Below are 14,143 nucleotides of genomic sequence, written 5' to 3'. Positions count from 1 at the left end.
ATTGGCATATATTGAGTGTCACAAATTTAATACAGCTTTTTCCTTTCTTAAAATGTATATACATTTTTTTGGTACCTGCTATATAATAATCTTAACCACATCTGGTCTTATTTATCACTATTCTTTGAGGAAAATTAAAGTGCCTGGAGTTCCAAGAGAGGTGGAAAACACAGTCCCCAGGAGGGTAGGCAACCTGAGTGATACTGGTACAGGAATTAATAGACATAGGCAGAGTCTGGGGCTATAAATTGACAATTATTGTTTTTATGGAGAAAAACATCATTTTTTTACCTCCTGCATTTCCTGAGGGAAGTACTAAAACACAGAATCAAGTTAAAAGTTAGAAATTGTCTCCGACTGTATCATTGATAATTGAGAAGAAAGCTCTAGGATTTTCTGGATTTGAAAAGTATTAAAAATAGCCTTGGCATTTATCTGAAGGGACTGGTGTGGTACTCTCTGAGCCAGAGACCATCAACTACATCCTAATATTGACTCACAATCACAGAACTGAGAAAGCTTGTGCGGGGAATAGAACATGGATATTATACATTCCCCATTTCTTTTTTGAGGCCCTAAATATATTGCTGCATGGAAACTAGTTTATTTTTTCTTTCATGTTCATTATCTCAGAAAAAGCTCTTCCCAAATGCCTCTCCCAGATTCCCAAGTCATGTGATTAGCTGTCCATCTTGTCATCACAGACCCAGAGCCTGGGACAAGGCAGGGGCTCAGCATGTCTTTGTCAAGTAAATGAATGATGAGTTGGTTGAAAGTAAAGAGGAACAAAGAAAAATGTGTGTGTGCGTGCGCCTGCACACAATATAACTCAAAACACTGACCCACAGACAAATAATTTTCAAAAACCCAATAATAGCAAAATCCTCCCTGAGGCCAGAGTTACATAAGGTGACTTTTCCTCGTGGAAGTTATCCCCAAAATACAGCATCCATCTAAGCTAAAAACCCACCTGATCATTTGGAAACGCCTGAGGAATCCCAGAGGGATTGGCTCACTTCTACCCTGGATGGAAACAAGGACACTCAGAAAGGGAAACGAGGCACCCCCGAGAGCAGCCCTGTGACCCCACACAACCTCCCAGCTGCCTGGGGAGCAAAGCCAACGTGTGGATCTCAACCTCAAAAGGCAGGATGAGAGAGAATCCAGAGTGTGGCATCTGAGTCCCATAGCCAGAGACACACCCTGTTTGGGGCCACAGCTGTCCGGGCTGTTCTTGGATGGGAGGGACAAGGAGAGGCCAACTGACAGTAAAAGCAGGACTTTGGCTAAGGTTATAGGAGTGAGTTTGGTGACCAAAAAGTATCTGAACAAACTGATCTTTGCTGGAATTATTTATTTTCAACTGAAACTGCATTTGATGGCTCCTCATTCCTCCTTTTTCCAACATGGCACATAGCTTGGGGGCAATTCACACTTACTGACTCTGTACTTAACATTTGCCTGGAATTTACTGATTATAAGGTAACCAAATAGAGAGTTAGAGAACACCAAGCTCACCAAAATCCAATAATAGGCCTTTTACTCAGTTTGCTATAAACATGTTATTTATTCTGAAGGGAATAAAGGAAAATTTTTGGCACGTTGCAGTCTATTTCACATGCTTTTTTACGTTCCCGAACACCTAGTTAATTGCATTCCTGAGAAGGGTGACATTTCTCAGGCACAGAAAGAAGGCTATCCGCAGCTATTTCCCCAGTCAGGTTTACTACCTGGTGCCAAGAATGTCCAGTTGATACTTAAGGGAATGTGTTTCACCTGAGATCCCCTTGGATTGCATGCATTTGTTTTACACTGATTATGTTGAGCAAAATTCTATTGAACATTAAGTCCCACAATTCTCAAGCAAATTCTGTTCTCCTAGTCTAACGCACAGTTTTGAGCAAGTCACCAGCATGAAAGTGAGGAAACCTGTGTGTCGATAGTGGCTCTACCATCCACGATTGGCATATAGTTATGTTGCTTTATTAAAAAGGAAAATGAAAATGGACCACATCTGCGCTAAAATTTTGCCTTGCAAACGCTTACGAAAGTTCTCCGCTTTGAATCTGCAAGAAAATCACAGTAGAAAGTGATACTTAAAAGGTAAAGAATAATGTTAGTAAATTCACTCACATGGGAAATTATTCTGAGAAACTTTATTAGACATATCAGTTCTTTTTTTTCAGACTCATATGAGGGGACAAATAATTAGGTGACAACATTTGCATTTATTAGGTAAGGTCCCTGTTGTAGTTGTGCTCCTTACCCAGGAAGTGTGTCAGATACCCTTAATTCGTGCCCCTTAGGCGAGGGCCCACCAATCCCCCTCCCACCCTCCCACCTTCCCACTCCTCTCCCCTCCTCTCCCCTCCCCCCAACTTGAATTAAATTCAGTTTTTCTCTTGTGTGGCTGTGCTTTAGTTCAGCTGCTGGCTTCATGTTAGTATTGAGTACATGAGACACTTACTTGTCCATTCTTGTGATACTTTACTAAAGAGAATGTTCTCCAACTTTATCCAGGTCAATACAAAAGATATAAAATCTCCATCTTTTTATGGCTGAATAGTATTCCTAGTATTCCATGGGATACATATATCACAGTTTTTAATCCAATTATGGGTTGATGGGCACTTGGGTTGATTCCACATCTCGGCCATTGTAAATTGAGCTGCAATAAACATTCTACTGCGAATGTCCTTATGATAAAACAACTTTTTTCTTCTGGGTAGAAGCCTAGTAATGGGATTGTGGGATCAAATGGAAGATCTACTTTTAGTTCTTTGAGCATTCTTCATACTTCTTTCCATGAAGGTTGTATTAGTTTGCAATCCCACCGGCAGGGTAAAAGTGTTCCCTTCTCTCCACATCATGCTAACATTTGAAGCTTTGAGATTTTACCATGTGGGCTATTTTCTGAAGGTGGTTTTGATTTGCATTTCTCTGATAACTAGGGATGATGAGCAATTTTTCATGTGTTTGTTGGCCATTTTCCTGTCTTCTTGAGAGAAGGTTCTGTTCATGTGTCTTGCCCGGTGATAGATGGGCTTGTTTACTCTTTTCTGTGTTGATTAATTTGAGTTCTCTATAGATTCTAGTTATCAACTCTTTGTCAGATTCATAACATGCAAATATCTTTTCCCATCTTAAATGTTATCTATTTGCTTTGATTGTTGTGTTCTTAGCTTCTCAGCTCAGTTAAGTCCCATTTATTTACTTTAGTTGTTGTTGTGACATTATCAGTTCTTTAATTCTCTTAAATCCATTGTGCAGATTCATACACAGGTGGAAAGTGGCCTTTGTCAACCCAAAGCCAAGTCCTACTGGTTTCCTTAGAACAATTGATTATCGCTCAGGATGGGAAGACCTTAGGACTGAAATTTAGAGAAACATTATTTGAGTCATACTTAAGCTTTTAGCAAGTAATATCAGTTAGGCATCATTAGGAAGCTCTAAGACAGTGGTTCTTAACCTTAGGAATGTACTATTTAATCTTTTGGGGAGCTTTTAAAATCTCAGACAGCTAGGGCCTGACAGATAGAATCAGCATTTATAAAAGCAGGTGATTTGTAAAGAGAGGTGCCTGTGGCTCAAAGGAGTAGGGCGCCAGCCCCATATACTGGAGGTGGTGGGTTCAAACCCGACCCCAGCCAAAACTGCAAAAAAAAAAAAAAAAATCAGGTGGTTTAAATGTAACATTCAAGGTTGAAAACTCTACTATAGGGAAAAAAACAGTGGACCTGCATACCCACTCCAGTAATTCTTAGATATATAGAATGTTTCACCTACATGGCCAAAATATGTCATTCTCTGTCCTATTATGCAGATTACCTAAGGCAAATTGTGAATGTTCCTCATGGTTCAGTGTTCCATAGCTCATATTTAGTAACCCTCATCATCAATTCACCTTGGATACAGCTGAGATAACCAGAGTTTTTCAGTTATATAAGTTTCGTAATTTTTATTGTAAATGTATTACATTTCAAACATGCATAGTCTGACCCTTCCACTATATATAGATCAAAGATATGTCTTAAATCCACAAAACTTGGTTAATTTTAATTCACCTAAACTTGGCATTATATTTTCCATCTACTCACATCATACATACATTAAAGTTTCATATAAAGTGTGGTACATGTATACCATGGAATATTAGGCAGCCTTAAAAAAGATGGAGACTTTACCTCTTTTATGTTTATATGGATGGAGCTGGAACATATCCTACTTAGTAAAGTATCTCAAGAATTGATGAAAAAGTATCCAATGTACTCAGTACTATTATGAAACCAATTTGCAATCACTGACACCTTCATATGAAGAATAGATCACAACTATGACCCAAGATGAATGAGGGGGAAGTGGTGGAGGGGGAGGTCAGATGGAAGGAGGATGAATGGAGGCATCACACCTATGGTGCATATTGCAAGGGTACATGTCAGATCTATTAAGTATAGAGTATAAATGTCTTAACACAATAATTAAGTAAATGAGGGGAGGGATATATTAAACAGTACAAAGTAAGCATTCCAAATTGTATATGAAATCAGCACATTGTACCCCATAAATGCATTAATACATACATGATCTACCTCTTTATAATTTAATTTAAAAAAAAAGATTAGAAATTTCCAAGCAAAAGGCAACTGCAAAAAGTCCAGATCATTTGGAAAGTATGTATGAAATTTGGGGATGAGGAAACCTTTTCAAGCACAGTAATAAAAAGCAAAAGTCGTAAGAGCAAATGTGAACTGATTTGATTATGCAACCATGTAAAATTTCTCTATGCAAAAACACCACAAAGAAGGCTAAAATACAAATGAAAAATAAGGAAAGAATACTTGCAGTATATACATAGCAAATGAACAATTACTACCCTTAAATGTTCTTACAAATTAAAAAGGCAAAGATCCCCAACCTTTTAGAAAAATATGTGAAGTCCAAAAATGAACAATTCACAAAAGAAGAGTAAACAAACACAATATACAATTCTCAGCACTTTGGGAGGCTGAGCCAAGAGGATAGTTGATGCCAAAAATTAGAGACCAGCCCTGAGCAACTGTCCCTATATAAAAAAGATGCTGTCCCTATATAAAAAAGAAAAATTACAAAAAATAGAAAAATTATCCAGATATGGTGGCATGTGCCTGTAGTCCCAGCTACTGGGGAGGATGAGGTGGAGTTTGAGATTGCAGTGAGCTGTGATGATGCTCCTGCACACTAGCCCAGGCCACAGAGTGAGACCTTGTCTCAAACAAAAACAAAAAATCAACCAAATATACAAACAGATATTTAATCTCAGCAATAAAAATAAATTCATATTAAAATAATAAAGGAATATTTGCCACTTATCAGACTGGCAATGATTTGACAATGCCCATGGTTTTAACGGTGTGGGGAAATAGACACTCTCGTACTCTATTAGGGCTCGATCTTCTAGGGGAGAGCAGTTTGCAAAAACATATTATGAATCTATATACACTTTGACTCAACAATCCTATTTCTGGGAATTTATACTGAGAAAACAACTGGACATGTGAACAAAGATGTATAAGTTAGGATATTCACTGGAACATTCTTTATAATATCAAAAATATGGAAGCAACTTCATTATTCATCAATAGAAATCTGGCTGGATTAATGTGGTTCCTCTTTATTTGAGAAAATTGGGGAGGGATGAGGTTAATCTCTGTCTGTAGTCATGGGATGATGCCCTTACTATATTGCTGGTTTTAAAAGGCTGGCTTCAGAGTAATATGTATAATTTCATCTCATTTAATGTAAAAAAAGTTTAAATTTAAAAGTCTGGAAAGGTATATACAAATTTTTGATGTTGTTACATTTGGGGGATTGGCAGTTAGAACAAGTAAGGACTTAATTTTGACTATATGCATTTCAAAATTGCTTGAAAAAATCTATGCATAATTTTACAACTGTCAAACAAAATAAAGCTGTTTTCATTTTGGAAAAACAAATAAAATCCTTCCCCTCTGCGACACTGTAGCCCACATGCCTATTCTTGAGCACTCCCAAAAATACGTGGGCCCCTTTCGAAGACAGTAGGCATTGCACCAGCCTCACTTTGGGGCCTACAAGCTCAAAGGCTGAGCCTTGATAAAAATTTTATTTAATATTATGGGATTAAATCAAATAAATGCTTATTTGAGTGTCTTCTCTATGTTCCTTCTCTGTGTACAATTGTGAATTAACCATATAAAATGTAAATGATTATTAATTTTTATATTATCACCCAAACCATTTGTATGTTATTGGCTTAAAAGGAACCCAACATTATTTTACTTTCTTTATCAGCCTCCATTAACTATATGTAAGTACATGAAATATATGCCCAGTGAATAAGTGATGCATGAATAAACAAATCAAGAAAAACAATCTATACTGACTGTAATGAGGCCTTGATTCTCTCAGTAAATAACTGATCCATGTTAGTTTTCTGTTATCCTTCATAAGGATTTTTCTCTGCCATCAAATAAAAAAAAAGGTAATAATTTATCTCAGACTCATTAAGAATATCAGTGAATATCAAGGCCATAAACTATATTCTTTGAAAGAATTTTCTTTGGAGAGTTTCTTTGGTCTTTGTGGTAACACATATTATTAAGCAACCATATGTTGTTTGGGCAACTGACAGGCCTTGCTAGTTCCTTCTGAAAGTTTGGTTTCTAAAACATGCCCACAGTCAATAAACTTGTAGCCATATATCAAGAAATCTATTTGAACTCCAGGAGAGGACAGCAGGGCCAGCTTATCAAGGAGCAGACAGTCTTGCAGGCACACACAGACACATGCATCTTATTTAAAGCAGCCGAGAAGCTGGGGCACACCCCCTGAGCAATGCTTTGAAAATGAAAACCCTAGGTGTTCAATTTTATGAATGTGCATATTGTTAAAGTGAAATGAGATTCCGCTGAGTGTAAAAGGATATCAGGATTGGCAGAAGTGTGTGGGGAGGAGGGATGAAGTGAGTTCCAAGGAAAAGAGAATTCAATAAATGTTGAGTTCGTATTTCCCAAGGCTAAAGGCTCCATTTGTCCAGAAGAAAGAGAATCAGCTGTTGTGTTTAGACTTTAGCTATAAAGTGACACAGATCATATTTAAGCAAATACCAAAAATGCTTCTCTAAAGTAGTCATATTCTAATAATACATGCACACCATTGAGCTAACTGAAGATGTAACCTTAATTGCATTAATATTTAAATCAATCTTCAATTTTTCAATTTTTAATTATTTCTTCAATGTTAGTTTTCCTTTAACAAGCGAAGGAACATGATCTAATCACTCACGTTCATCAAGGTGCTGGTGTTTTTTCTAGCACATGTTAAACATGGGGAAATGATTATGATTATAAGCACTGCCACCCTGAACAGAAATAGTTTTATCACATTATCTACCTACAATTCAGAGATGGCTCTTAAGTGAGATTTTTATTTCCTATCTTTATTTTAGTCTTTGATTTACTATCTTGTGGTTTTTTTAACTTTAAAATTATTTCAAACTCACAGAAAATTTGCAAGTCAACTCTCGAATATTCTTAATCCAGTTGTTAATATTTTGCCATATTTGCAATATCAATCTCTCACTCTCTACAAATAGATGTTGGAAAATAGGTTGCATACGTCATAATAAACCCTGCTCTTTTAGTCCTTAATGATATGTGTGCATCTCCTAAGAACCTAACTATTGAGCAGGGCTGCAGATTGGGTTTGATGTTAGATAGAAACACTGCTTGGGACAAATGGAACCAGAGATTACATGCCACAGAAGTGTACAGTTGAGGCTTGCCTCCCTGCCTGAATAGGGCCTTGGAGTGGGCTCTGGACTGGGCCAAACCACTTTTTGGCCTCCCATGTCAGGAATGTATAGCCCTGGTGCTCTGCAGAAATGCACTGTAGTGGGTATCTCTCTAACTGCGCAGAGACTTGGAGGGGGCTCTGAGGCTATGCATGGATTCTGGACATCTGGAGATGCAATCCAGGTTGAACCTCCCATAATTCTTCTGAACATACCAGCGTGGGTCTGCAGGTGGGCTATGCTGTTGCCTGGTATCTCTGATCAGATACCATACTTGGCAGGAGCACAGAGCTACCACCAAGGTCACTGTGAGATCTACCTCCTGTCTTTGTTTCTACCTGACCCCAGGCAGTCTAGCCATGCCATTGGTCCCAAGTGCCCCATGAGGCAAGACTAGAGTGGGCTTCTGGGGGTGTATCTCAGTATGTAAGGGAAGCTGGATGTTCATATCTGGTTCTTTTTCTGAGCAAAAACCATATGTGCAAAGTAACCCTATTTGTGTGACCTTTGGGAGACAGGCAGGGGCAAAGTGTTAGTGAAAAGAAGGTTATTCTTGGATGGAGGGAGGGGGGTGGGGCCTTGGTGTGTGTCACACTTTATGGGGGCAAGACATGATTGCAAGAGGGACTTTACCTAATAATTGCAATCAGTGTAACCTGGCTTATTGTACCCTCAATGAATCCCCAACAATAAAAAAAAAAAAAAAGAAAGAAAGAAAAGAAAAGAAGGTTATTCCTCGTACCCTTCTAATGTGGTTTTTAGTCAATTCTGTGGTCCACACTGGCATCAGGCTCATTCTCAAGTTGTGGGGTTTTCACAAAGGTGTTCTTTTCTGTGGAATAATTGTTAGTTGACTTTCTGTTGGGGACAGGAAGCCTAGGACCTCCTATTCACCATCTTGCAGTTGTCACTCTCCCTTCCTTGTTGTTTTTGACTAAAAAAAAGCCTTACAAAAGCCTTTCATTTCCCTCTGCCCCCTGCCTCTCCCCCCCCCCGCCCATTCATTCATTTGGGTCTTACCTCATAACATTTTTATAAAAATTTATAAAAGATTTGCTACATTTATAAAGATTTGCTACATTTCTATACTCATCCTTGGTTACTCTTTCTGTTTATTTCTTGTGTATACATATCATTTGAAATTTGAGATTGCTAAACAACTATTTAATTTCCTAAGATCTCTTTCATTTTATTTGATTTACTTCACGATATTTAAAAATCTTTCTTTATTAAGCTATAATCTCATTTCCACAGGTCAAAATATTTTTTGAAAAAAAATTTTTTGGTAACATTTTCCGAAGTCCAGGTCCCTTGCCTAACTCTATTCAGGGTTCCCTTTTCTGTCCTTGGGAAGACCTTTGTGCTTTAACATTTTTCATGTCATAGCATATCATGATCATAACCTCACAAGTGACACTGTTACTGAGTACCACAACTTTTACAAAACTCAAATATATTCTTCCTGAAAGTAAAACACTGTGATCATTTTTCGTTGCCACTCACATTGGCTGTATTTCAGGTAGGCTTGCTCTCCACCATGCTTCTGGGGACACCAATACATAGGCTATTGATAATGTGGCATTCCGTGCTGCTTGCTCTAATGTCAATCTTTCTCTCTCGCTCAAGAAACATACTTGTAAGAACACGAGATAAATGCTATCACAGAGATAACCCTGACTACACTGAAATGTGTGTATTTTCAGAAAGTAGAATTTTAGTGCTATTACTATTAGTAATAAATAACAGGCATCACACCCCACATGCCAGGACCAAGCTAAGGGAAACACAGGTACTATCTTCTGAGGTTCCTATCCCTCGCCACATCACCAACTAACTTTTCCTTAAAATTAAAAAAAAAATTCCTTAAAATTAAGTCCATATTTCACTTGATTTTAATTATGAGGACAATGAGTAAATCATCTCATCAGGAAGGTCCAAGTACACTGTCTTGACAAATACCTACCTTTGTACAACTTGAGCCCCCCTCCATACCCACTTTGGCTCAGTTGTCTGTAACCTTCTCCTGCAGTCATGTTATTTTTAATATGGTAGTATTTTAGTAGTCTGTTTACACGAGCCTTTTAAAAACAGGGCAATGGAATTTTAGTGCATCTGTTTCAGAGTAAACAAATGACAATTTTATAAACTTTTAATTTAAAATAAGTTGATCTCACATAAATTGAAGCTAAACACAAAATTGCCTGCAAAGGATTTTTTTTAAATCCTAACAATGAATGCTAAAGTAACAACTGTTAGGTCATTAGACAATGCACTCAGACAATGAACACTCAATGATGAAGCACCAAGGACAACCAGTCTGGAAAGGAAAAGAAAGGCAATTATATAAGAAGGGGAAATCTGGAGTTCTGAGCAAGCTATCCATCCACACTGGTCTTCTAATGTGCAGATTATACCTAACCTAAAATCATGTGGTTTTTTTTTTTTAATTAAGAGCCATTTAGAATGAATAATTTTTTATCCTCCAGCTACTTGTATTATCAATTCTAGATTGTGGTACATTAAAGCCAATGTCTTTCTTACACAAAATACAGGAGAACCTCTGTTAAGGTAGCCACTCGAGGGACTATAACAAAGTGGTCAATAAATGGAGGTGGTCAACATAAGAAACTGGTCTACTACACTGATTTGTACATGTGACGCATGTCCGGTCTCTGAAAATTAGGTCAATTTAAGAAGGTGGTTAATGTAGGGAGGTAGTCAACGATGGAGGTTCCACTGTATTTAAAAATCTTTCTTTATTTTCTTAGAACTCACATCTCAGAATATTTCAGGGCTCTTGACACAGCTTTAGAAATCTATTCTATAAGGCCAAGCATAGTGGCTCACGCCTATAATCCTAGCATGCTGGCAGGTGGATTACCTGAGGCAGGTGGATTACCTGAGCTGAGGAGTTCAAGACCAGCCTGAACAAGAGCAAGGATCTCCATCTCTACTAAAAATAGGGGAAAAAAACTAGCATGGTGGGCACCTGTAGTTTCAGCTACTTGGGAAGCTGAAGCAAGAGGATCTCTAGAGCCCAAGAGACTGAGATTGCTGTGAGCTATGACACCACAGCACTCTACCCAGGGCAAAAGAGTGAGACTCTGTCTCAAAAAAAAAAAAAAAAAGAAAAAGAAAAAGGAAAAGAAATCTATTCTATATTCCCAAATCTTCAATATAAAGAGAATAATTTCTTTAGTAAGATGGCTGCCACAACTGCCCCTACTATATATTATGGTCTCGAGAGGCAGGACAGGGACAAGAGGCAGAGGCAGGGCAACCCAGAACACTAGTGGGATTTCCAGCAATACCAAGGTACAAGAAATCTAAGAAGGGGGTGGTTCAGACTGTAGAGAGGGGTAAAGAAGAGTCACCAGAATAGGAATACCCTCCCTCGGGGACATCAGATGATAAGTACCCAGAAAGCAAGTCCAGGTGCCCCACGAGCACATCCTGTGGGAGGGGCAGGAATTAGTGGCATCCTTGGAATAATCTGGTGGGAACCAAACTGCATCACAGAAAGGTTTTAGAGAGAGGTATAGTTAAGTCCAGCATCCATCTGAGCAATTAGGGAAGCTAATGAGAGCAGGGTTCAGCTGTGATCTCATGCAGTCTCACTAATGGTAAGGGGAGGGCAATCGACAGGCTTGATTTTCAAACATGAGCGAGTGGCAGAAGGTTGGTGAAGGCATGCTCAGCAAGCCGGAAGTTTTGGCTGCTCAGTGGATGGCCCAAAAGACCTTGTGGTGGTCCCTCTTATCAATGACCCTCAGTGCAAAGTAATCAGTGAACAGGTCTGGAGAAGCAACAATTGGATGTGGAGTGTCAGGCCACCTGGAGCATTGAAAGGCAGTGGGTATGCTGGTGCTGGGAAGACGGCTTCAGGGGAAGAAGATGGAGTTAAATGGACTAAATGGTGGCAGCAGGCTTGAAGTTGCTTGACTGCGGAGCAATGGCAGGTGAGAATGGGACAGGAGGACCAGGAAGACTCAGAATGGAGCAGTGAGGTCTGGAGACACTGGGTGCCCTGGAAGTGATGCTGTGGACACAAAAGCTTAATCTACGGATGGTCCAATCAAGCCAAAGTTTCAGGTCTTGCCCATCCTGCATGGTTGCCACACGCAACTGAGGCTCTGAGTATTTCCAAGAGGTGCTGGTTGCAGAAACAGTGCAAAAGAAAGTAAACACAAGGAGAAAACTCACTCGTAACAAACAGCTCTCACACTAACTAATCCAGTCCTCAGTCCCTCAAGAGTGAGAACTCCTGCAAGACAGCATTAATCTATCCATGAGGGATCCACCCCCATGACCCAACCACCTCCCTTTATGCCCCTCCTCCCACTATCACCACAATGGCAATCCAATTTCAACGTGAGTTTCAGAGGGGACAGAACATACCTAAACTATAGCATTCCACCCCAGGGCCCCAAAACTCACATTCTTCTTACATGTAAAACACAATTATTCCAGGTCAATATTCCCCAAAGTCTTAACTTGTTCCATCACCAACTAAAAAGTTCAAAGTCCAAGGTTTCATCTGAGCGCCTATGAAATCAAAGCAAGTTATCTACTTCCAAGATTCAATAGTGGACAGGCATAGAGTACACATTCCCATTTCCCGAGGGAGACGTAGGGAAAAAGAAAAGGAGTAATCATCCCAAAGCAGTATCTACCCTAGTGGGACAGGTATTAAATTTTAAGACTGGAAAAATTTGACTCCATGTCTGGCCCATTTTGCACACTGGTGTGGGGTTAGGCCCCCAATGCCTCAGGCAGTCCCACCTTTATGGTTTTGCTGAGCTTAATCTGAAACCACCCTTTATAAAATTAATAAAAGGCCACAATGCGGGAACTGTGATAAGGGAAATTTTATATATATGCCATTGTTCTCTTGCTTACTTTCCTATAATTGCTTACTACTCAGGAGTTGTATAACTGATAGTCATAAAGATTCTTATCTTTCTTCATTGCTCCCATAGATTACATCACCCTTCAGAAACCCAAGGCTAGTTTTGGAGATATCTTCTGGGCTCTGCATTCTAACAGATGAACTGACCCACCCCAGACCGGTGGCCCATACCAAGGAACTGACTCAACTTGTCTTGCGACCCTCACCTGACTCAGCAAAGAAAACAATTTCTACGCACCCATGATTCCTCCCAGAACCTAGCCAATCAGCAGGCCCAACTGGTTGGCCCTTTACCCACTAAACTATCTTTAAAAATCCTTTCTTCCAAATTCTTGGGGAGATGGATTTCAGAACTTCCTCCCATCTCCCCACTATGATACCAAACTGTTTCTCGGCTATAATCCCTGCTATCTCTGTGTATTGGCTTCCTCTTGAGCAGTGGGCAATGACTCTGACAAGGTGATAACAAGCCCATGCTTTAGCTCTCTGGGATCAGAGAGGTAGGACATTGCACACTCGTAGCTCTGTACAGCTCTGGACCTGAAAGGCTGTCTCATCCCTGCAGCTCCACCCAGCAAGGCCCTGGCAGACAATCTCTGCTTCAGCTCCAACTCCACATTTCTGTTAGGCGTTGCCCTGGTTGGGGTTTTCTGAAGTGCCCCTGCCCCTGCAATAAGTCCCTTCCTAGGCTCCCAGGCTGTTCAATGCATTGTTTGGAATCCAGGTGAAGCCTGCACTCTTGCAGAATTAGCACCATGTGGATGGTGCCAAGGTTTTGTCTTGCATCTTTCAGAATTTGGGGTCAAGCTATACCAGGGGCCATTTGAGCCACAGCTGGGGTGACTGAGGTGCATTATGCGGGGATGCAAGTAACAGAGTCCCATGGCACCCTGGGAAGCCAGCCTGTGTAGGACACCTCAGCCAGAGCTTCTAAACAAGCGGTTCTCAACCTGTGGATCGCGACCCCTTTGTAACCATGAAAATACATCCTGCATATCATATATTTACGTGATGATTCATAACGGTAGCAAAATTACAGTTATGAAGTGGCAACAAAAATAATTTTATGGTTGGGGGTCCCCACAACATGAGGAACTGTATTAAAGGGTCACAGCATCAGGAAGGTTGAGAACCACTGCTCTAAACCATGCTGCTCTCCTCCATCTGCTGGGCCTGTGGGGGATGGGACAGCCCTCAGCTCTCTGAAGGCCTTCAGGACTTTTCCCCTTCCTCTGGAGGAGCAGCACCTGGCTGCCTTCCTGCCCAGCTAATCTCTTTACAAGGGTTTACTCAGACACACCCTAACATGTTTTTTCATTACTTGTCCAGGCCGCAATTTTTCCAATATTTAACATTTTGCTTGTTTTTTTTTTTTTTTTTTGTAGAGACGGAGTCTCACTTTATGGCCCTCGGTAGAGTGCCGT

At 39.9% G+C, this 14,143-nt stretch overlaps 1 protein-coding gene across 1 annotated transcript in view; it reads right to left on the bottom strand.

The window, feature by feature from the left end:
- Nucleotides 1-11,213: 11,213 nt before the first annotated feature.
- Nucleotides 11,214-14,143, bottom strand: part of LRIT3 (leucine rich repeat, Ig-like and transmembrane domains 3) — a 29,868-nt gene continuing 26,938 nt past the window's right edge. The window contains exon 5 of the mRNA XM_053595068.1: nucleotides 11,214-11,828. The gene's annotated coding sequence lies outside the window, so the exon portion shown is untranslated. The remainder of the gene's footprint in view (nucleotides 11,829-14,143) is intronic.

Source organism: Nycticebus coucang, chromosome 1, assembly GCF_027406575.1.
Source record: "Nycticebus coucang isolate mNycCou1 chromosome 1, mNycCou1.pri, whole genome shotgun sequence".
Taxonomy (NCBI): domain Eukaryota; kingdom Metazoa; phylum Chordata; class Mammalia; order Primates; family Lorisidae; genus Nycticebus; species Nycticebus coucang.
Note: the sequence above shows the minus strand (reverse complement) of the source record. Positions and strands in the feature narration are given on the sequence as shown.